The following is a 25904-nucleotide window of genomic DNA, read 5'->3' on the forward strand; positions in this document are numbered from 1 at the left end:
ACAAAATAGTCTGTCCTTTATTTCGAAGGAAATGGAGTATAGAAATACAGAGGTTTTGCTAAAACCAGACAAAGTGTTACATAAGAACATAAGAGCATAAGAACTCAGAGCAGGAGTAGGCCATCTGGCCCTTTGAGCCCACTCTGCCATTCAATAAGATCATGGCTGATCTTTTTATGGCTTCAGCTCCACTTACCCACCCTTTCTCCATAACCCTTAATTCCTTTATTGTTTAAAAAAGTATCTAACTTAAAAAAACATTTACTGAGGAAGCCACAACTAATGCACTGCGCAGGCAATTCCATAGATTCACAACCCTCTGGGTGAAGAAGTTCCTTCTCAATGCCTGCTCCCTCCAATCTTGAGGCTATGCCCTCTTGTCCTAGTTCCACCTGCCAGTGGAAGCATCCTGTCTACCTCTATCTTATCTATTCCCTTCATAATTTTATGTTTCGATAAGATCCCCCTTCATTTTTCTAAATTCCAATGAATATAATCTCCTTGTAAGCCAACCCTCTCAACTCTGGAATCAACCTAGTGAACCTCCTCTGCACCCCTCTTAGTGCCAGTACATTGTTTCTGAAGTAAGGAGACCAAAACTGCATGTTGTACTTCAGATGTGGCCTCACCAGCACCCTATACAGCTGCAACATAACCTCCCTGTTTTTAAACTCAATTCCTTTAGCAATGAAGGACAAAATTCGATTGCCTTTTTAATTACCTGTTGCACCTGCAGACCAACCTTCTGTGATTCATGCATAAGGACATCCAGGTCCGTCTGCTCAGCAACGTACTGTAATTTTTTTACCATTCAAATAATAGTCCTTTTTACTGTTATTTCTACCAAAATGGATGACTTAACATTTATAAATATTGCACTCCATCTGCCAGACATTTGCCCACTCATTTGAAGTATCTATGACCCTCTGCAAAGCTTCACAGTCGTCTGCACACTTTACACTACCAGTCATCTTAGTGTCGTCCACAAACTTTGACATACCAAATGTGGTCCCAAGCTCCAAATCAGCTATGTAAATCATGAATAAACATTGATCCCTGAGGAACACCACTAGTTACCGATCGCCAACCAGAAAAGCACTCATTTATTCCCACTCTTTGCTTCCTGTTAGTTAAGCAATCCTCAATCCATGCTAATACATTACCCATAACACCATGCATCTTTATCTTATGCAGCATCCTGTTGTGCGGCACTTTGTTGAATGCCTTTTGGAAATTTGCCTTTTGCCATTAGTCAAACCACAGCTGAAATACAGTGAACAGTTTTGGGCTCCTATTCTAAGATATACAGGCATATGATGCAGTCCAGGAAATGCCATTCAATTGATCCTGTGTTTTGAGGGATTTGTGTATGAGGAGAGGTTGAGTAGATTGGACTTGTACTCATTGGAGTCTGGGAGAAAGATATAATGTTGAAACATGTAAGATTGTTGGAGGATTTGACAGAGTGGATGTGAAAGGTTGTTTCCTGTTGTGGAAGATTTTGGGACCAGAGGGCATAATATCAGGAGAAGGGATTGCCTATTTAAATTACATTTAGGGGATTTTGTTTCTCTGAGGATTGTGTATCTATGGATTTTTTAACATATTTAATTCTAACTCAGCTAGATTTTTAATCAGCAAGGGTTGGGATATCTGGTCGGCATGGACGGGTTGGAGCGAAGGGTCTGTTTCCATGCTGTACATCTCTATGACTCTATGACTCTAAGTGAATAAAGGGTTATGCAGATAAAGCAGAAAACTGATGTTGTGGATTATCAGATCAACCATGATCTCATTGAATCCTTATCAAATACTGGAAAACTAAATGCCAGATGCTTCCCCTTGTAAGGAACCAAATTGCATGGTTTTAGATGAAGAGTTTCAGGTTTAAAACAGATAAGGAGGAATTACTTCTCTAAAGCGTCATGAAACTGTGGGATTCACTACCCAGAATGCAATGGATGATGGGACATTGAATAATGAGGAGTTGGACAGACAGATTTTCACTTCATACTAGGTTAAAGGATTATGGGAATTGGGCAGGAAAATAGAGTTGAGGCTAAGATGAGATCAACCACAATCATATTAAATGACGGAGCAGGCATGAAGGACTGAATTGCCTACTCCTTCTCCTGGATCTGATGTTAACCGGTCGAGCAAAATCATTGGATTGAAGGCTTACTTCTGCTTCAACATTTTATAATCTTTTATGAGCACTAAGTATTGGTCAGGACAGCAGAGGTCCTTTTATTCCTTCAAGTAGTGCCATGGGATCTGAACTGAGAGCTCAGGCACAGCTGTGGTTTGAAGTGTGGCCCCTTCAGCAGAGCACTCCTACAGCCTGGATCATGTTGTCAAGAATAAGACCTGACAGTCCAGCCTTTGACTCAGCTGAGAATGTTACCTCGGCACCGAGTGTGGGATCACTAGAGAGATCTATTAGTGTGGGATCACTAGAGGGATCTATTAGAAGATGCTAGCTGTGTCTCAGTTAACTAGGATGGACTCAGTTGACCAGCTAAACTGTTATGGGTTAAATCTTCCAGTCTCTAGATTGTTGGAGAACAAGAGTATGACTGAAGGTGTGTGTCCAGATTCTATGGAATTTCTCAGGAAATTCAAACTTCTTAAAGTTAATCCCCCACTACTGGAGCCCTGAATCCAGGCGAGAACTGGAGACTTGGGAGAGTTCTGTGAGACTGACCTAGATAATTACCTGGAATTGTCAGAAACATAAAAGCAGTAAGATCTAATACCTAAGTTCCTGCCTATCTTCCCCAGCTGCCTAATAACCATCTCGATTCAACTCAATCACCACTAATCCAAACCAAAAAAACTGCACCCCCACTTCCTCATCTGCAACCATCAACATCACCACCACCAACACCAACAACACCACCACCAACAGGAATCTTTTGCCCCCAACTCATCCATCTCCTTGACCCAACTCATCTATCCCACCACCTGACTATCCCATGTGACAACTCAGCTACACCCCTGACCTGACCCAACTTGTTCCCAATCCAGCCTGACCACCTCTTCTACATGGCTATCTGCTCTAATCAAGCCCAACCACATCCCAACACTCAACTATATCCCCAACCCAACCCTCAATTCTCCGACCACACAACACCTCTGGCCACTTTCCTGGACAAACCTGACTGCCCTTTGACTAGACTAGATTATTTCCCTACCAAACATGACCACCATTTGACCAACCAAACCCATCCTGATCCAAACCAACTAGTCCTACCTGACAACCAGCGTACTCAGTTACCCAGCTGCTGCCTCTCCCACCCATTTATTTGCCCTACATACCCACTTCACCCAATCAGCAACCTACCGACCTCACTCACCTACTCTCCTCACAGACTAATTCACCTATTAACCTCACCCACTCAAATGTCTACCAACTCAGCCACCTGACCACTCAGTCTCTTACTCACCTCACATACCTGCCTGCTCATCCACCTCCTCATGCACCCATCTAACCATCCTCTTACTCATCTACCTACCCATTAATTTGCTTTCACACCTATTTACATTCCATTCATTGTAATTCAAAGACTGGACTTTTAATTTTGCCAGAATATCTTAGCTAATGCCATAAAAAGGGAACTACTCTGCTTCAATAAAATTCACTGGGTGCATTTCCTTAACAATTGAGATTGGAAGGTCATGGACAAAAAAATGCACAGCATCTAGCACTACACCGGGAAAATCTTCGTATGCAGCAGTTAGTAAGACCAAAGCATTTTCATTTTAGCTCCACTGCTGCATATTTAGGTTTGCTAAGCAATATTAAAAAGTAAGTGTTTTTGTCATGATATGCTGCACTCATTGTTACCACAACTTAAAAGATTCAGGCTTATGTGTTTTTCAAAACTAAAATGCAATTAAAAGTTACTGTGAATTTGCGAATGAAATAAAATGATGAGAAATGGACACCAAACTGATATTTTTAAAGTTGCTCAAACCTGGCAAAATAAAAGGATTAGGGATTATCTTGCGGGATCATGAGCATCTCAGGAAGGAGAGGGGCGGAGTGACGCTGTTTATCAGGAGATTTCTTGAGTATTACTGAGGGAAAGGAACTGAGAATTGGCAGGGTTTGTTTGGGTGGAACTTGGAAGATAGGAAGAGGAAAGGATCAAGTTACTGCTTGGAATCTGTTCCAAGGTGCCAATAACTAAATACACAGAATCGGACTGCAGTGGAAGAGCTGGGAAAATGAGTGTTGAAATTTTAGTTGCAACAGGAAATGTTAATTTTCCTGACATAGACTGCAACCTACATTAGGAGACTGTCTGTCTGCCTATCTGCCTGTGTGAGGCTACTTATTTTAGTATTTCAGGAATCTTCTTTTACAGCAGAAAAGTAACCCACAAAGGGAAAGGAGAGTTTGGACTGACAATGAACCACTGATAGCCAAAAAACCAGACAGGCTGCAGGAAATGAATGTAAGAAGCTGAGTACTCAGAAAAAAATGTTAATTTTAATGAGAACAAACAGATCATAAAATCTATTAAACTGTTGGGCAGCATGAAATGCTGTAATGAAGTGGATAAAATTGAAAGCAACAATTAACAATGGGTAATAGATAATTTTAACTACTTCTGCTGGTAGCATTGGCCTTAAACTGCCTTGTTACACTTACTGATCTATTCCTACCCAGTGTAATTTCTCAGGGCCCCTGGGTGATTGGTTCCAGTATTGGCTGGTTCCATGAAGGCACACAGTTTAGCCTTCAAAGATTCTGTAACATGCTGGAGTTAACTGAATAGAACGTAGATTCTGTCCCTCAAGAGACGCAGCGCACATGATTGTCACAGCAAGACATGTCCAAAACAAGTGTAGAAAGCAGCAGCAATCTTTATTCATGGCAGCCTTTGACACCTAAAAGCTTTCAATTCAGTCAACTGTGAGAGAAATCTATTGCATAACAATATGGAAGCCATGATCCTTATCAACTGATCCACCACAGACCAAATATGTGTGCAAACTGAGGTCAAGAAAGACTATGTATTTGCACTAATTATGGTGGCTCAGTGGTTAACACTGCAGCCTCACAGCACCAGGGACCCAGGTTCAATTCCAGCCTCAGGTGACTGTTTGTGTGGAGTTTGCACATTCTCCCTGTATCCACCTGGAAATGGGGCTGGGGTTTCCCTCCCAAACGATCAGATTAATCTGTGTTCTGTGCGCATTGGAGGGGTGTTAAGGCTTTTGGCACCAGTAAAGCTCAGTTTTTGGGTTACACATTTCTTAGTACCTTTCACTGTGTCTGCGTGGGTTTCCTCCGGGGGCTGCAGTTTCCTCCCACAGTCCAAAGATGTGCAGGTCAAGTGGATTGGCCATGCTAAATTGCCCATAGTGTTAGGTGCATTAGTCAGAGGGAAATGGGTCCAGGTGGATTACTCTTCGGAGGGTCGGTGTGGACTTGTTGGGCTGAAGGGCCTGTTTCCACAGTGTAGGGAATCTAATCTAATCATATCCATGAACCTTCCTGCTGAAGTCGAGCTTTTCAACAGGAAGAGCAGGAAACTATTCAACCAGTGATGCCTCCAGTCCAGAACTAAGACCACCTCAAACACTGCCATTGAGCTTCAGTATCCAGCCTGAGTGGCTGAGCTCCAACGCATCATTGATGCGTTCAGAGAGGTCAATGAGAGAATAGGCCTCCATGGGCTAAACACCTACAAGACAAACGTCCTCTAGCAGCTTCCTCCAGCTGCACCACTCTGTCCCCAGTTCTCAAGATTCATGGCAAGCCTCTGAACAATGTGAATCAATTCTCATATATTTGATAATTCCTTTTCCATGAGTACAGACATTGATGATGAAATTCAACATCACATCCAGCCTTTGGCTGTCTGAGGGACAAGAGTGTTTCATGACAAAGACCTCAAAGTGAGCACCAAGCTCATGGTTTGCAGTGCTGTTCTGTTACCTGCCCTTCTGTATATATAGGAGAAAGTAAGGACTGCAGATGCTGGAGATCAGAGTCAAAAAGTGTGATGCTGGAAAAGTTGAGCCGGTCAGGCAGCATCCAAGAAGCAGGCGACAGCAGAGATTCCCCAGAGAAATATTACCAGCAATGCCTCTGCAAAGTCCAGCAAATTCAGTGGCAGGATAGATGTTTTAATATCAGCACCTTCTTTCAGGCCAGCATCCCCAGCATCAAAGCATTGGCTACTGTCAATAATCTTGTTGAGCAGGCACCATCATCTGTATACCTGACATAAAACTTCCAAAAAAAGTTGTCTACTCTGAGCTCCACCATGGCAAGCAATTCCCAGGAGGTCAGAAAAACACTAAAGTGAAAAATTACAATAGTCCCACCAACTCATGGGAATCTCTTATGCAAGTATCCCAACTGAAGAAGTATCTGCCAAAGTGCTAACCATCTTGAGCATTTCTGACTGAGCCCAGGTGGAGACTAGCACAAACAGGGGAGAGAGCATGTGAAAACCTGAGCATACCACCTACCACCCCTTCAAATACCACATGCCCCATCCTTAAAGGGAATGCGAATCCAGCACTGGACCCTTTAATCCCCTGAGGACCCACAGCCTCTGAGTGGAAGAAAGTTCTAATCAGTCTCAGAGGACTGGTTAAGAAGAATATAACAACATACACAACATCCCAATACACTGGGGCAATGCAGTGGCTCAATATTTAACACTGTTGCCACCCAACACCAGGGACCCAGGTTCAATTCTACCCTCAGGTGACTGTCTGTGTAGAGTTTGCACATTCTTCCCTTGTCTGCGTGAGTTTCCTCCGGGTGCTCCGGTTTCCTCCCACAGACCAAAGATGGGCAGGTTAGGTGAATTGGTCATGCTAAATTGCCTATGATGTCAGGGATATATAAGCGAGGTGGATTAGCCACAGGAAATGCAGGGTTACAGGGGTGGGATGGTTCTGGGTGGGATGATCAGTATGGACTCAATGGGCCAAATGGCTTGCTTCCACACTGTGGGGATTCTATAATTATCGCATCCCTCTGTAGGAATGTGTATTGAGCAGGCTGACTGCTGTGGCTCAAGAATTTTCTTCTTCCTGACTCTGCTAAACTTCTGTCAATCAGACCCAACAAGTATGAACCACCTCCCACACTGATTGGCAACTTACATGGGAGTGCAGCTTTAACATTTACAACTTGATTTAGCAGTGGGCGTTGTGTAAAGGTTGGTGGAAAATGTTGTTTCATTAAATTCAATTGAAGTGCCTCACGACTTTGTGCTGTGTTAAACACAGTAAGTAAACCGAATCCCCCACTATTACCATTCTGGGGGTTACCATTGACCAGAAACTGAACTTGTATTAGCCATACAAATACAACAGCTACAAGAGCAGGTCAGTGACTCGGAGTCCTGCAGCAAGTAATGCCTCTCTGAACTCACCATCCAGCTAATCTCCACCAGCTAATGTTAATCCACCTGCCCCATGTCCACCAATACTTGTTCTTAGATGTTAAGAGTTTCATTTAGCCCATGTAAGGATGCTCTGATCAAAATTTTCAATGTAATCCTGGGCGTCCCTCAGAGACACACTCTTCACATGAGAGGTTGAAGGCAGTATCATTGTCAGTACACTTCATATACTGTGTTTGATTTTTTTACTTCAGGAGGGATAAACTCCGATTGGAAGCAACTCAGGAAATGGTTTGCTTGAGTGACTTTTGAGATGGAGGGATTGCTTTATGAGAAAGAGTTGTGTATGTTGGGCCCATGCACTTTGAAATTTTAAAGATAAGAAGAGATTTTGAAATATTTAAAATCCCGAGGGGTGAAAAAATGCAGAGAGGATGTTTCCTCTCATCAGGGAATCTCAAGTTACAACCCAAATTTCAACTCCTTAGACACTGGTTCTTAATGGAATTACAAGCCCAAAATCCTGGTCCTGCACTTAATTGTTCCCAACTTTTCATAATTTACAGAATATGCAATAGCTGCCGACTTGATGCATGATGGAAGTGGGTACTGCAGATGCCGGAGATTAGAGTCAAGATTTGAGTGGTGCTGGAAAAGCACAGCAGGTCAGGCAGCATCTGAGGAGCAGGAAAATCAACGTTTCGGGCAAAAGCCCTACTTACAGGCCATGATTGCCCTACTGTCAATTTCTAACTAATCACTTTTATGCTTACGTGAAAGCCAACCTTATTTAATTTCAAATCAGTTTAATACGGAGGAAGATGACATTATAATCTTTTTTTAAAAAGTCTTCTCCTTTGATTCTGCACCATTTGACATGAGTATAAACTTGCTCTCAAATTCCCCATTATTTCATGCTACTGCCAAAGATCATTTTCACCTCTCTTACCCTGACGTGTTGTACTAATGAAAGAATTGACCAAAGGAAGTAAAGCAGTAGCACGAAATCTGAGCCTCGGGTGCAGAATCATTCTGTTCCAGGATGAGAGGAGGTCTCTGCTCAATTTTAGTTATAACCTAAACCTAACATTGAGGAAAATCACTTCAGACTTGAACATTTGCTCATTGAGTGGAGGAATTGCATGAACCTTATTTAATTTAGTTAAATTTTGTAAAACTGGAAGTATAAAGATAGATCCAAAATACCAATAGCATTGTTTTCAGAAAATGATACTAGCAGATTTAATTTTTGTTTCAGACTTGTTTGTTTCCACTTAATTTTAAGACTGCTGTGTTTCATTGGTGATTATGGTGTGCCAGTCGTAGCTTTATTTTATATCAATTCCCCTCCCTCAATGACAACTGAAGTTTCAGTTCAACACTAGGTTGTGATAAATCATGTAACAAAATTAACATCCTATTATTAACATCTGTGTCTTTGGATTCAGCCATTATTCGTGCATTAGAGGTTTGTTGGTTCTCATGTGAGTAGACAAGACCTTTTAATGCAGCTGCAGTCATTTCACGGCCTATAGCATTGTAAATGAGCAATGACTGGTCAGGACCGCTTAAGGAACCTAATATGGGATTTACATTAAGGGACTTGAACCAGGTAACTATAATGGATTTCAGAGTTGGAAACTATATGCATTTTACATTTTAAATATTGAATACTGAATAAATGAATTTCCAGTTTATATTGATGACTTTTAAAACGTCTTAGTCACTTGTTTAATTTCCACCTCTGAATTACAGACAATGATTATTTTATTTGTTATGTTTTAATAATCAATTGTATTAGCCCTGAATCACAAAATCAGAATTAATTCGCAGGATCGCTTGGTTTTATTCCTTTACACATTGTCAGTGACCTGTCTCATTGCCTCATGGGTAATTTGAAGTATGGCTGCATTAATTCGTTGCTAACTACAGAATGGAAAGAAGTACTGGCCAGTTGGAGGAATTCTGCATGTCACTGGGGGATGGAGGTATATATGGATGGAGCCTGAAACTCCAAAAAGCTGGGAGGTGTTCGTAGCTGACTGTGAATGGGTAGATGAAAAAAGTAAAAGGGACATGAGAAACAGTGTAAGACTGAGGAAAAAACAAACAGGGTTAAAGCAACCACGCTGTAAAATAAAGAACATAGGTTGTACTTGGAATCCCAAGCCTACGTCTGGCATACCGACCCTATTTGAGGATGGGGATTTTATTCTTGGTTATCTACTGAGCCCCTAACAAATACAAGAAGGGTAGTAGGGATATTCCAGATAACTACAGGCCAGTAAGCCTGATGTCAGTAGTGGGAAAGTTGCTGGAGAAGGTACTGAGGGATAAAATCTATTTATATTTGGAAACGAATGGGCTTATCCGTGATAGACAACATGGTTTTGTGCAGGGGAGATCATGCCTTACCAACTTAATAGAGTTCTTTGAGGAAGTGACCAAGTTGTTAGATAAAGGAAGGGCTGTTGATGTCATATACATGGGACTTTAGTAAGGCGTTTGATAAGGCTCCCCACGCTAAACTAATGGAGAAAATGAAGTCACATGGTGTGCAGGGTGTTCTAGCTAGGTGGATAAAGAACTGGTTGAGCAATAGGAGACAGAGAGTAGTGGTTGAAGGGAGTTTTTCGAAATGGAGAAAGGTGACCAGTGGTGTTCCACAGGGGTCAGTGCTGTGTCCACTGTTGTTTGTAATATACATAAATGATCTAGAAGAGGGCACTGTTGGTATGATCAGTAAGTTTGCAGATGACACAAAGATTTGTGAAGTAGCAGAAAGCATAAGGGACTGTCAAAGAATACAGGAGGATGTAGATTCACTGGAGAGTTGGGTGGAGAAGTGGCAGATGGAGTTCAATCCAGACAAATGTGATGTGATGCATTTTGGGAAGTCTAATTTGAGAACGAACTATACTGTAAACGGAAGAGATCTGGGAGTTCAGGTCCATTGTACCCTTAAGGTGGCTGCACAGGTGGATAGAGTAGTCAAGAAGGCATATAGTGTGCTTGCCTTCATCGGACGGGGTATTGAGTATAAGAGTTGACAGGTCATGTTAAAATTGTACAAGACATTTGTTCAGCCGTATTTAGAATACTGTGTACAGTTCTGGTCGCCACATTACCAAAAGAATGTGGACGCTTTGGAGAGGGTGCAGAGAAGGTTTATGAGGATGTTGCCTGGTATGGAAGGTAGTAGCTATGAAGAGAGGTTGAGTAGGTTAGGATTGTTTTCATTAGAAAAAAGGAGATTGAGGGGGGAACCTGATGAGGTCTACAGAATCATGAAGAGTATAGATAGGGTGGATACAGATAAGCTTTTTCCCAGGATGGTGGATTCAATAATGAGAGGTCACGTGTTCAAGGTGAGAGGTTGAAAAGTTTAAGGGGGATACACGCGGCAAGTACTTTACACAGAGTGTGGTGGGTGTCTGGAACGCGTTGCCAGCTGAGGTGGTAGAGGAAGGAACAGTAGATTCATTTAAGGTGTTTGTGGACAGATGCATGAGTAGGTGGGTAGCAGAGGGATACAGATGTTTAGGAATTGGGCAATAGGTTTAGACAGTGGATTTGGATCGGCTCAGGCTTGGAGGGCTGAAGGGCCTGTACCTGGGCTGTAAATTTTCTTTGTTCTTTCTTTGTTCTTTGTTCTTTAAATGGCTTGTCAGAATCCAGTGGACCAAATCTAGATGGTATGCTGTGGGTGGTCGTAGCAAGATGACTTCTGCCCCTCAGTGGGAGAACGCCCTGGTAGTGCCAGCATTTGGTAGTGACCATTGCCAGGACTACAGGCAAAACTGTAAGGATGGCAGCCAGGGGTCCTGGACCAAGATAAATCAGGGATATTGACAGGATAGAATTGGGCGTCTTGGGTAGCAGGATAGGTGAAGGGTAGAGGTAGTGGGTTCGTAGTACAGACAGAGAACAAGGAAGTGGGAGTCCTGTTATTTGGAGTGGGTACCTGGATATACAAAAAACACTCCCTGGAGATTGTATAATCACCATCTTGCTTCCCACCTTTTTAAGAAAACATTTAAAACCTGTCCACACTAAATTTATTATAGCATGGACAGGGTACTACTATGGCTAATTGAGTTTTGGACCAGCTTAAGAGACCCTTAATTATTTATCTACACATGGCAGGAAGGTTGTCAATTTTCTCACACACACACACATTCCTTGTGTTATGGGATGAGCTACAATGGGTGGTGGGGTAGCCACCTGAACTATATTACATGCCTCCAGCCCTGCCAAACCAGACCTGGTGAGGGTTGAGAATGTGGTGCTGGAAAGGCACAGCAGGTCAGGCAGCATCCGAGGAGCAGGAGAATCGATATTTTGGGTATAGGCCCTTCATTAGGAATGAGGCTTGTGGGCTGGGGGTCTGAGAGATTAGTGGGAGGGGTGTGGGGTTGAGGGGAAGTCAAAAGGTCAAAGAGGAGAGTGGAGCGGATAGATGGGAAAGGTGATGGGCAGGTCAAGAGGGCAGTGCCGAGTTGGAGGCTTGGGCCTGGGATAATGTAGGGGGAGGGGAAATGAGGAAACTGGTGAAATCTACATTGGCCATTGCCAAACTCTCACCACCGAACACCTGGAGGAAGAACGTCTCATATTCCGCCTTGGGATCCTACAACCACATGGGATCATTGTGGACGCCTCATTCCTGATGAAAAGCTTATGCCCAAATGTCGATTCTCATGCACCTCGGATGCTGCCTAACCTGCTGTGCTTTTCTAGCACCACACTCTTGACTCGGATCTGCAGTTCTCACTTTCTCCCAGACCTGGTGCAGGCATGTAATACCCAGCCCAATATATATTTCATCAGCATGGAAAGAAAGTAGAAATAAACATCTTGAGCAATTGAATGGAGGGAAAGTAGAACGCAAAGGAAGGTCTGTGATAGGCTGAAGAGCATTAATGTTTAACTGACAAGATAGTTGGTGGTACAAAGGCAAACAGAGGTAATCGATGTTGTGAAGAAACAAAAGATTTGACCAGGGAGGATCTGAATCACAGATTAATGAATAGTTGTGTCTGAAAGTAACAACATGAAAAGCAAGATTAAGACCAGCACCTGCAAAACAACTGTAATGAAATTAGGGAAAGGGCTAAGGTCTGAAATTGTTGAACTCAGTGTTGAGTCTGAAAGGTTGCAATGTGCCTCACTGAAAGCTGAGGGGGTGTTCCTGAGCTTGAATTGAGTTTTACTGAAATGGCACAGGAAATGTCAACAAGTAAGCATGATGGAGAATTAAAATGGCAAGCCACCAGGAATCTGGAGTCATGCTTGCACAAACTTTATGGATCAAAGCCTTGAAAATTTCATAATCCCCAGATTTTAGGAGAGCAAGTTTCAGATTTCCACTATCAGTTTACCAGGGTCACTTCCGAATCATAGAATCCCTGAATGGCCTACTTCTAATCTAACGGTGATGCCACTTTGGTTTTCCTATGTGAAAAAAACATATAATTACTTTAGAAGCAGTTCAGAGGATCTTTGCTCAACTGATCCCTGATATTAAGGAATGATTTTGAGGAAAGGTTGGGCAAGCTGGGCCTCTACCCATTGGAATTGACAAGAATTAGATATGACCATATTGCAACATATAAGACCTTGATGGAACTTGACGTGGGGGATGCTGAGGGGGTATTTTCCCTTGTGGGGCAGTTTAGAATCAGGAATACCATTTAAAAATTAGGGATCTCCTATTGAAGACTGACATGAAGAAATATCTTTTCTCTTGGAGGGTCATGAATGTGTGGAATGCTCATTCCTAGAAAATAGTGGAGGCCATTGAAATTATTAATGGCTTAGCTAAATATACTTTTGATAGACAAGGGTGTCAAAGACTGGAAAGTTGGGATGTGGAGTTGAGACAACAACTAAATTAGCTATAATTTTAACTGGTGGAGTAGGCTGGAAGGGCTGAATGATATATTCCTGCTTCTAAGTCCCATGTACCTTTGTTCTTATATTGATCCAAATTCTCTCACCAAAGAAAATTATTTCTCTATATTTACCCTGTTGAAATCATTTATCATTTTAATATCTCTATTATGCTATGCAAATTAATAATTTATCTTGTCCAAGTGATTTTAAATTATAAATCCTATGTATTACACCACATATCAGATTATGTATATATTAATATAGTACAGGACAGATCAACTAGAAAGCTGCCTGGTATGAGAAAAAACTAATATGAGGAAAGACTCAAAAATTGTGTTTGTTTTTGTTGAAACTGGGGAAATTAAGAGGCAGTTAGCTAAATTTGTTTAAGATAATGAAGGAACAGAAGAGAACAGATACAATCGACAGTTCATGTTGTTGAGTGTCTGGAACAAGGGAACACAAACATAAGGATAAATTAAAGAGTTTATAACATTGGGTGAAAGTGTTTTGACACAAGTTGTGATACTATGGTTAGTGACTGAAATAGAGAGCCATCAGTATTGAGAATCAGTTAGATAGGCTGTTTGAAGAAAGGAAGATAAAGAGACAAGAAACAGAGAAGGCACTTTGTCCTTTTGAAAAAATAAAAACTGCACGTTGGTTGACCCAGGTAACCTGGAATTATTTTGCAGTTTCTATGTAATTCTGTGTGGAAGATTTGTTTAGGTGCTGTGTATATATTAATGCATTGAATTCACTAAAGAACTTTGTATTGATAATATAGTAGTCTTTTAACATATTTCCTATCCATAATTTCTTCCTTGTCATTCATTGTTGATGCACTCTGTTGATATAAAGCAGTATATCCTCCAACTCACTACAAATAATGCTACAGGGCAGCTCTATGTATTGGCTGAGTAATGGGGGAAGATGATTCTGAGCTATGCTTGAGGCTGGCAATTACTTGCAGATCCATTGTGCACAAATCCAGATATAACTAGTAGCCCTGGCACCCCATCGGCATGCTGTCACATTCAACTCTATCAATAATCAGCTCAGTGGATGGACCCATTCCAACCCCTTCCTTGCATCAAAGCTAAATTCTCCCTATGTGAAAAAACTATAATCAATAAACATATAAAATGATAGACATGGGAATGAGACAACTGAACACAGTCCACATCAGAAAACTGTATAACATAATTACATTGTATTCTCTCTTTACTATATCAGAACCTCCTCCAGTAACAGAGCCAGAGCAGACACCATGATCAAACCACCCTGTCTGAGCTATACACAAAGTGCACACCACTCATATTTCATTTTACTTTTCATGCTTGAGAATGGTGAAATGTTGATAGTTGTATGGGAGACAAGGAGAAACTCAATATTGAATTGACTATGAATAACCCTTGGAGACAGCACTATCATTACTCCTGACTGAGTGTGCTGATAGATGGCACACAAAGAACCAACAGGTTTATTGAGAACACAGCACATTGTTGGACTTCTGACTTTGCACAGCTGTTCTTTGGGTTCATCCGGCTGAGCAGACAGTGAGCCCGGCTGGAGTGCACTTTTCCAGGTGGGTTCCCTGTTTTAACATTTACTCAGAGGGCAAAATATTTAAGTTACATTGAGAGATGAGATCAGAATATAATATCACTGAATGACATCTTAACGCAAAGAGCCTTACTGTGGAAAGCCTTAGGCGTTGATGGATTAGAAATGTCGTGTCTGCTTGTTGATATTTGAATTACTTTTGCAGCAATGATTCTGTCCCAAACTTTTTTAACTTGTTACGACCATTTCCCAGATGAGGTTCTCCAACTTATTACATTTTAGATGGGATATCCCAAATAGACTAGCTCTCCAGTGGAAGGATGAACTGGTTCTCCTTCTTTATACACTTGTCCCCTCAGTTGGTGACAGCAAGATTAATTTATTTAGGATCCCTTCCCTTGTGGATACTTTTTGCCCAGGCTAAATAAATTTACTTTAAAAGGAGCCAATTCAATGAGACTTTCTTGAGTTAACAAAGACTGAGTTTATTAGTTACTAAATGAAAGAAGAACTAATAATACACACACACACACACACGCACACACACAGCATGAAAAACTCTGAAGCAATTCCTATAGGTTGGACAGTGAAAAATGTAATCCTACTACTTAAAAAGGAAGGGAGAGAAAAAGCGGAGAATTACAATATGAGTAGTGGAGAAAATGTTTGAAAATATTTTCAAAGATGTGATAACAGAAAATTTGAAGAGTATTCATTGGATTGGGCAAAGCCAGTTTAGGATTATGAAAGGCAAATCATGCTTAACAAATCCACTGGCATTCTTTGAGGATATAATGAATAGAATCGATAAGGGAGAACCAGGAGATATAGTGTATTTGGTATCTCAGAAGAATTTTGATAATGTCCCTCAAAGAAGGTTAATGGGCAAAATTAAAGCACATGGGATGGGCCTAATACATTAGCCTAGACTCAGAACTGGTTGACAAATAGGAAACAGAGAGTGGGAATAAAATGGGTCTTCTGCGTTGTAGGCTGTGAATAATGGGGTACCATAAGGACCGGTGCTTAGCCTCCAGTTACTCACCATGTATATAAATGACTAATACGACATTTCCAAATTTGCTGACAATCCAAAACTGGATGGGATTGTGAGGAGGATGCCCGGAGGTTTGAAGTAGACTTCGACAAGTTGAGTGAGTTGGCAAGCAAACGGCAGATACAGTACAACAAGTTATACACTTTAGTGTGAAAGGAAGAGTATTATTTCAATGGTGATATATTTGGAAGTGAGAATGTACAATGGGAGCTAGATGTCCTTGTATGCCTGTCATAGAGGTAGATTAGATTACTTACAGTGTGGAAACAGGCCCTTCGGCCCAACAAGTCCACACCGACCCGCCACCCACCCATACCCCTACATCTACCCCTTACCTACACTACGGGCAATTTAGGATAGCCAATTCACCTGACCTGCACATCTTTGGACTGTGGGAGGAAACCGGAGCACTGTGGGAGGAAACCCACGCAGACACGGGGAGAATGTGCAAACTCCACACAGTCAGTCGCCTGAGGCGGGAATTGAACCCAGGTCTCTGGCGCTGTGAGGCAGCAGTGCTAACCACTGTGAAGGCAAATGGCATATTGGCCTTCATTACAAGAGGATTCAAGTTCAGAAGTAGAGCTGTTTTTCAGCAATTACACAGGGCCTTGGTGATACCACAGTAGGAGTATTGTGTGCAGTTTTGGTCTCCCTACCTAAAAAAGGATGTACTTGCCAAAGAACTTGCAAGGGTTCACGAGATTAATACTGAGGTAGTTTATGAAGTAGTTGGTAAAGAATTACTGTACAGTTATTCGGACTTAATGTTAATTGCTGAGGACACAGAACCAGGGTCTCATCTAGAACAGCTTTATGGGGAGAGATTTGTTCAACTGGGCTTTTATTCACTACATTATAGAGGGTTGAAAGGTACCCGATTGTAATGTATAAAATTCTAACAGGGAAGGACTGGATATGGGAAAATGTTTTCACTGATTGAGGAGTCTAGGACCCAGGGTATACAGTCTCAGCATACGGGTAATCCATTTAGGACTGAGATTAAGAAACATTTCTTCACTCGAAGGATACTGAACCTGTGGAATTCTCGATCGCGCAAAGCTGTGGAGGTGAAGTCACTGAATATATCCAAGATAGAGACAGATAAATGTTTAGGTTTTAAAGGTATCAAGGGGTATGGAGAGAAAGCAGGAACATGACATTGAGATAGAGGATCAACCATGATCCTATTAAATAGCAGAGTAGGATCAAAGGGCCAAATGGTCCTAGTTTCTATGTTTCTGTTTTGTCACCAGTAGAACAAATGTTCTAGTTCATTCTCAGTATGATATTAATCCTGAATGAAATTTTGAGGAAAGAAGGAAATTGGTGAGTAGAAAATCAGGAAAAAGATATAAAATATGATTGTTCGAAGAAATGTTCAGTGATTGATTTTGCATTAGTGAAATTAAGGACTGAGATTGTAGGCATAGCATATCAAAGGGAAATACTCAAGTACAATGGCTGGGGTTAATTCAAAGGAGTTCGACATGGAGGAGTCAAGAGTGTGGTGGTGAAAAAGCACAGCAGGTCAGGTAGCTGATGAAGGGCTTTTGCCTGAAACGCCGACTCTCCTGCTCCTCGGATGTTGCCTGACCTGGTGTGCTTTTCCAGCACCACACTCTCGACTCTAATCTCCAGCATCTGCAGTCCTCACTTTCTCCTTTTTGAGATATCGAGAAGCCTAATGTGATAATGTGGAGACAGAATGACTTGGGTCCAAAGTGGAACAGTGGGGTTCCAGTGGCTAGAATGTGAAACAATGAGAGAACAGTGTCTGGGATCTAGTGTGAAATTGAGATAGAGAAACAGAAGTCTACGACACAGTCGGTGAAGAGTTAGTGTACAGTTACTAGGATTTAATGTGAATCTCTAAGAACACAGAACCGGGGAATATTTGGAATAGTTAAGGTATAGTGTCAAGAGTCTGGTGTGAAAAAGCGAGTACAGGGAGAAAGGTCAAGTGTGAGAAATGGTGTAAGGGGGAGGGTGTAGTCTGAGACAGAAGGAATATGTGAACAGGAGACTAGTATGCTGTTGTTGCAGCAATTTTGCTGTATTTTTTACTGTTGTCGTAATTAAAACTTGATCAATGCAGAGTACTCAATATGAACAACATTGCGATATGCAATGGATCTGCAAAATTATTGCCATCATCAGATTGATAATGCAGGAACAGTACAGAAACTTCATGCATTTTTATCTTTGGAACAAGTAGTAGCAGCAATTGCCAGAGTCCCACATTCTCATTTCAGAGAGAGATGACTGATGGTGGTTTAATCTGAGGGTCACCACACCTTAGGTGAGGGGAGAGGCTGAACAGGTGCAACGTCAGATAGTGCAGGAATTGAAGCTATGCTGTTGGCATCACTCTGCATTATAAACCAGCCATCCAGCCAACTGAGCTAACTAACATCCGTTGGAGCAAGTATAGTACTAAACCTTAAAATATTTTATGCTTGTGATGTTGCACTGAGAACACAATTCTTTGGATTATTTATCAGTGCAGAGAACTAACTGAGAGGCTACCATGATTACCAGATTGTGCTTTAAATTTCCAAGCATGACAGTTTGTATTCTGCAAAGGCATTTCAGATCCTGTATCTTCTCAAAGGCATAGGGAGCTTTACTTGAATTATACCACGAGTGCCAGGAAGCCAATACTGTGCCCATTTGGACTCTAATCCTGGGCAGTTCCATTTTGCGCATGCCAGTTTAATTTCATGGGAATTGGCCAATCCACTTTCACCACTCAATTAGATAGGGAGGGTGCACTACAGAAGCAGGACAGTCAATTAAGAGCTGGGAGATGAAACAGATCCGTAGCTTTCACTAATAGCTATGTGGGAGTGCAACTGTAGTGACTGAGATACCAGAAGAAGCACCACAAAGATGAGCTGGAATGATTATCTCAATCCCTAGCACTGCAGCATTAGTAAAATTCTTTGATGGGATCTGGGTGTCACTGACAAAGCCAGTATTTATGCCCATTTCTGTGCCTAATTGCCCTTGATCTGCATGGGCATTTCAGAGGGCAGTGAAGGGTCAACCACATTACAGTGGGTCTGGAGTCACATGTAGCACAGATATTCTTCCTTGAAGGCTTTAGTAAACAAGATGGGATTTTATGTGACAATCATCAACAGATCAGGGGCAGAATTTCATAGGGATCTGCATAATATAGACTATGATGAGAACTGTGTCAGAATTGCTTGAGAGATAGAACATAGAAAAATACTGTGCAGTACGGGCCCTTTGGCCCTCAATGTTGTGCCGATCCAAGCCCACCTAACCTACACTAGTCCACTATCCTCCATATGCCTATCCAATGCCTGTTTAAATGCCCATAAAGAGGGAGAGTCCACCACTTCTACTGGCAGGGCATTCCATGAACTCATGACTCGCTGAGTAAAGAATCTACCCCTTAACATCTGTCCTATACCTACCACCCCTTAATTTAAAGCTATGCCCCCTCGTAATAGCTGACTCCATACGTGGAAAAAGGTTCTCACTGTCAACCCTATCTAAACCCCTAATCATCTTGTACACCTCTATCAAGTCACCCCTAAATCTTCTTTTCTCCAATGAAAACAGCCCCAAGTGCCTCAGCCTTTCTTCATACGATCTTCCTACCATACCAGGCAACATCCTGGTAAACCTCCTCTGCACCCATTCCAGTGCCTCCACATCCTTCCTATAGTATGGCGACCAAAATTGCACACAATACTCTAGATGCAGCCGCACCAGAGTCTTATACAACTGCAGCATGACCTCAGGACTCCGGAACTGAATTCCTCTACCAATAAAAGCCAGTACGCCATATGCCTTCTTCACTGCACTATTTACCTGGGTGGCAACTTTCAGAGATTTGTGTACATGGACACCAAGATCCCTCTGCTCATCCACACTACCAAGTATCTGACCATTAGCCCAGTACCCCATCTTTTTGTTACTCATACCAAAGTGAATCACCTCACACTTACCCACAATGAACTCCATTTGCCACCTTTCTGCCCAGCTCTACAGCTTATCTATATCCCGCTGTAACCTGACATATCCTTCCTCACTGGCAACAACTCCACTGACTTTCGTATCATCCGCAAACTTGCTCACCCAACTGTCTAGCCCCTCCTCCAGGGCATTTATAAAAATGACAAACAGCAGTGGTCCCAAAACAGATCCTTGCAGAACACCACTAGTAACTGCACTCCAAGATGAACCTTTACCATCAACTACTACCCTCTGTCTTCTTCCAGCCAGCCAATTCCTAATCCAAACCTCCAACTCACCCTCAATGCCATACCTCCGTATTTTTTGCAGTAGCCTACCATGGGGAACCTTATCAAACGCCTTACTAAAATCCATACACAACATCTACCGCTTTACCCTCGTCCACCTCCTTAGTCATCTTCTCAAAGAATTCAATAAGGTTTGTGAGGCACGATCTGCCCTTCACAAAACCCTGCTGACTATCCTTGATCACATTATTCCTATCCAGATGTTCATAAATCCTATCCCTTACAATTCTCTCTAAGAGCTGAAAATGTGTTGCTGGAAAAGCGCAGCAGGTCAGGCAGCATCCAAGGAACAGGTGAATCGACGTTTCGGGCATAAGCCCTTCTTCAGGAATGAGGAAAGTGTGTCCAGCAGGCTAAGATAAAAGGTAGGGAGGAGGGACTTGGGGGAGGGGCGTTGGGAATGCGATAGGTGGAGGGAGGTCAAGGTGAGGGTAATAGGCCGGAGTGGGGTGGGGGCAGAGAGGTCAGGAAGAAGATTGCAGGTTAGGAAGTCGGTGCTGAGTTCAAGGGATTTGACTGAGACAAGATGGGGGTGGGGAAATGAGGAAACTGGAGAAATCTGAGTTCATCCCTTGTGGTTGGAGGGTTCCTAGGCGGAAGATGAGGCGCTCTTCCTCCAACCGTTGTGTTGCCATGGTCTGGCGATGGAGGAGTCCAAGGACCTGCATATCCTTGGTGGAGCGGGAGGGGGAGTTGAAGTGTTGGGCTACGGGGTGGTTGGGTTGGTTGGTCCAGGTGTCCCAGAGGTGTTCTCTGAAACGTTCCGCAAGTATGCGGCCTGTCTCCCCAATATAGAGGAGGCCACATCGGGTGCAGCGGATGCAATAGATGATGTGTGTGGAGGTGCAGGTGAATTTGTGGCGGATATGGAAGTGCCCCTTGGGGCCTTGGAGGGAAGTAAGGGGGGAGGTGTGGGCGCAAGGTTTGCATTTCTTGCGGTTGCAGGGGAAGGTGCCGGGAGTGGAGGTTGGGTTGGTGGGGGGTGTGGACCTGACGAGGGAGTCACAGAGGGAGTGGTCTTTTCAGAACGCTGATGTGGGGAGGGGAGGGAAATATGTCCCTGGTGGTTGGGTCTGTTTGGAGGTGGCGGAAATGACGGCGGATGATACGCTGGACATGGAGGTTGGTGGGGTGGTAGGTGAGGACCAGTGGGGTTCTGTCCTGGTGGTGGTTGGAGGGGCGGGGCTCAAGGGTGGAGGAGCGGGAAGTGGAAGAGATGCGGTGGACGGCATCGTCGACTACGTCTGGGGGGACATTGCAGGCCTTGAAGAAGGAGGCCATCTGGGTGGTAATGTTTTGGAACTGGTCCTCCTGGGAGCAGATGCGGCGGAGACGAAGGAATTGGGAATATGGGATGGCGTTTTTACAGGGGGCAGGGTGGGAGGAGGTGTAGTCTAGGTAGCCGTGGGAGTCGGTCGGTTTATAGTAAATGTCCGTGTCGATTCGGTCACCCGAGATAGAAATGGAAAGGTCTAGGAAGGGGAGGGAGGAGTCTGAGACGGTCCAGGTGAATTTGAGGCCGGGGTGGAAAGTGTTGGTAAAGTGGATGAACTGTTTAACCTCCTCGTGGGAGCACAAGGCAGCGGCGATACAGTCATCAGTGTAGCAGAGGAAAAGGTAGGGGGTGGGGCCAGTGTAGCTGCGGAAGATGGACTGTTCCACATATCCTACGAAGAGGCAGGCATAGCTGGGGCCCATGCGGGTGCCCATGGCTAATCCTCTGGTTTGGAGGTAGTGGGAGGATTGGAAAGAGAAGTTGTTCAGGGTGAGGACCAGTTCAGTCAGTCGAAGGAGGGTGTCGGTGGAAGGGTACTGGTTGGTACGGTGGGAAAGGAAGAAGCGGAGGGCTTTAAGTCCTTCGTGATGGGGATGGAGGTGTACAGGGACTGGATGTCCATGGTGAAGATAAGGCGTTGGGGACCGGGGAAGCGAAAATCATGGAGGAGGCGGAGGGCGTGGGTGGTGTCCCGAAGGTAGGTGGGGAGTTCTTGGACTAAGGGGGAACAGGACCGTGTCGAGGTCCTCTCTAAGACTTTGCCCACAACAGAAGTGAGGCTCACCAGCCTATAGTTACTAGGGTTATCCCTACTCCCCTTCTTGAACAAGGGAACCACATTTGCTATCCTCCAGTTTTCTGGCACTATTCCCGTAGACAATGAGGACATAAAAATCAAGGCCAATGGCTCTGCAATCTCCTCCCTTGCTTCCCAGAGAATCCTAGGATAAATGCCATCAGGCCCAGGGGACTTATCTATTTTCACCCTTTCCAGAATTTCCAACACCTCTTCCCTACATACCTCAAAGCCGTCCATTCTAATTAATTGTGACTCAGTATTCACATCGGCAACAATGTCCTGTTCCTGAGTGAATACTGACGAAAAGTATTCGTTCAGTGTCTCCCCCATCTCTTCAGCCTCCACACGCAACTTCCCACTACTATCCCTGACTGGACCTATTCCTAGGAGAAAGTGAGGACTGCAGATGCTGGAGATCAGAGCTAAAAATGTGTTGCTGGAAAAGCGCAGCAGGTTAGGCAGCATCCAAGGAACAGGAGAATCGACGTTTCAGGCATAAGCCCTTCTTCAGGCTTATGCCCAAAACGTCGATTCTCCTGTTCCTTGGATGCTGCCTGGACCTATTTCTACCCTAGTCATTCTTTTATTCCTGACATACCTATAGAAAGCCTTTGGGTTTTTCCCTAATCCTACCAACTAAGGACTTTTCAGGTCCCCTCCTTGCTGCTCTTAGCTCTTTCTTCAGATCCTTCCTGGCTACCTTATAACTCTCAATCGCCCCAATTGAACCTTCATGCCTCATCTTTACATAGACCGCCCTCTTCCCTTTAACAAGGGATTCCAATTTCTAGCAAGGCCCCTCAATAATGGGAAATGCACACTGCATCTTTTAACTAAATTTGGGGCGTCAAAGTAAGGCTCTTGTTAGGCAACCGTGAATTGTGCTTTAATGGGGTTTATTGCTTTTTAACAAAATTATTAATTGCACACCCTGCCTCATTGATATGCACCTTCCTGTTCTACTGCTTGACTGAGGCAAACAGAATGCTGAGAACCTTCATAGCACATCTCTGATCCACTTCCAGTTTACTCCAGCATTTCAATACTCAATGGTAGCTATTAATGCAGTGCTACAGCAAGGACACTGAGGGGTTAGGGACCTGCACCTAGCTCATGGACTGGGCCAAACTGCACATCTAGGGTGGTCTGATTGCTCCCTTCAAACATGCCCAGATGCTCACAGCATCCCTGCCTTGTCTTGCCTTGCCTTTTTGCACCTGGTCCCTCAGTCAGAAATAGCAGGCTTACAGTACTGCTGTATTGTCTTGACATTTAGCATAGACACAAAGCTAGGAAGTTTGTTGTGGTTGTTGGCAGTTCTCAGTTAAACCAAGGGAGATAGCCTTCAGTCAGGAGGTCACAACAATGGAAGGGAAGCCTCCAATACTAGTCCAGGGGCTTTTACCTGGTCAGTCAACCACTTCAGAGTGACTAGAATCAGAATCTTTTTCACATAAGGGGTGAGGAGCCGAATGACAGACAGCCACCACCTCTTGGGCCTTTCTGCTCTATTATGGGCTGTTTCCTTCTGGAATGAGAGCACATGGAAAACATTAGCAGAATGGAGTTTAGATCAGAGTGATGCTGGAAAAGCACAGCAGGTCAGGCAGCATCTGAGGAGCAGTAAAATCGACCTTTTGGGCAAAAGCCCTTCCTCACTGCTCGTTGGATGCTGCCTGACCTGCTGTGCTTTTCCAGCACCACTCTTATCTAAACTCTGGTTACCAGCATCTGCAGTCCTCACTTTTGACTAGCAGAATGGACATAATTGACATGAATTTACAAAAGGGAAATTATGATTAACAAATCTGCTGGAATATTTTGAGGAAGTAGTGCATTGAATTGACAAGGGGGAGCCAAGTAGATATGGTTTATATGGACTTTCAAAAAGCTTTTCAAAAATAAATTAGTATGTAAAATTAAAGTGTGTGGGCTTGGAGTTAATGTACATACATGGATAGAGAACTGGTTAGCAGACAGGAAATAAAGAGTAGTATAAATGGGTTTTTGTCCAAGGTGCAGACAGTGGTTAGTGGGGTACCATAGGGATCAGTGTTTGGAGCACAGCTATTCACAATGTATATTAATGATTTAGATGAGGGAACTAAACTATATATCCACATTTGCAGATGATACAAAGCTGGATGAGAGGATAAACTGTGAGGAAGATACAGAGATGTTTAGCAGTGATTTGGACCAATTGAGTGAGCAGGCAAATGCATGGCAGAGGAAGTATAATATGGATAAATGTGAGGTTGCAAAAATAGGAAAGCAGATTGTTAACTGAATGGCAATGGATTTTGTGTTCAAATCTCTGAAATGTGACATAAACCCACAATCTACTGACTCAGAGGCATGTGTTCCTACCACCAGGTCATGTTTCCTCCGAAGTTTGAAGGAGAGAATTTTTCTAAAATTAGAGAAGCTCCTCTTTTACAATTCCTGATTATCTACCCAAGCTTTCTGAGGTTCAGAACATGGAAACACAGATGGTTAGCACATTTTCACAATACCTTTTGGTGTAGCTACTGAGTGTGTAGCAGTGCAGAAAACTGAAATAATGTTTTTATCAATGACAAAGATTACTCTGCAATGTGACATTACTGGAAAAGATTTAATATTGAAGTTGTCCATTCACATTATAGTCCACAGGGATAATTGCTGATGGAGAAGTTAATATCATATGTTAATATCATATTCATATTTACAAAACCAGGCTTCGGAATTTTCAAAGTATTTTGAGATAGAATGCTGCCAGCTAACTTTACATTGTAATGTGCTATTATGAATGCAGAGATAAATAAATTGAGATGGATGAATGGACAAGAATTTCAACTACATTCTGCCCATTTCTCACCAAAATTGGTGAAATCTTACATGTCAATTTACCTGCCTGCATCAACTTTGAAGCAGGCTTTTAAATGTGTGCCTAATCCATCAAATGAAAAACTCTAGCTAGAGAAATAAATCAATAGAAAGGTAGGTAGATAGACAGATAAATGGAAAAGTACTGATAAATAGACAGACATACGGAGAAATAAATAGATATATTTTTTGCCATGCAACAATTGGAAAAGCAATTGTGGCAAATTTAAGTTTCTCAGTGACTAAGAGAAAAGTTATAGCTCTTGTGTATGTAATCTGCTGATTTGACTGCTGATTCTGGAAATGGCAGAATAATATTAGTACCTGATCCAGGATTTCTTAAATGCAATTTTGAGATCTGCAACCCCAAACTGTTATTTCATTATATCTTTCCTGCAAGTCTTCTTTCTGGAGCTTTCGCAGCCTCAGCCTATCTATACATCTGTATTTGGAGATGCCTGTGTTGGACTGGGGTGTACAAAGTTAAAAATCACACAACACCAGGTTATAGTCCAACAGGTTTAATTGGAAGCACTAGCTTTTGGAGTGCTGCTCCTTTATCAGGTGGTTGTGGACCTGATGAAAAGGAACAGTGCTCCGAAAGATAGTGCTTCCAATTAAACCTATTGGACTATAACCTGGTGTTGTGTGATTTTGAACTTTATTCTCCTATGCAGTGTAAACAATACAGTAAATTTATGTTCCTAAAGGACTGCTCTGTGTAAATATTAATTAGATAAGCTTCTTCAAAATGTTATAAATATTCCTGTTG

The 25904-nt window shown here is 42.8% G+C and overlaps 1 protein-coding gene across 2 annotated transcripts in view; it reads left to right on the forward strand.

Moving 5' to 3' along the window:
• The window catches only part of LOC140491490 (E3 ubiquitin-protein ligase RNF38), a 399192-nt gene that overhangs the window by 138958 nt on the left and 234330 nt on the right, over positions 1-25904 (forward strand). The window lies entirely within an intron of this gene.

The sequence above is a fragment of the Chiloscyllium punctatum genome, chromosome 2 (genome assembly GCF_047496795.1).
Source record: "Chiloscyllium punctatum isolate Juve2018m chromosome 2, sChiPun1.3, whole genome shotgun sequence".
NCBI classification, from domain to species: domain Eukaryota; kingdom Metazoa; phylum Chordata; class Chondrichthyes; order Orectolobiformes; family Hemiscylliidae; genus Chiloscyllium; species Chiloscyllium punctatum.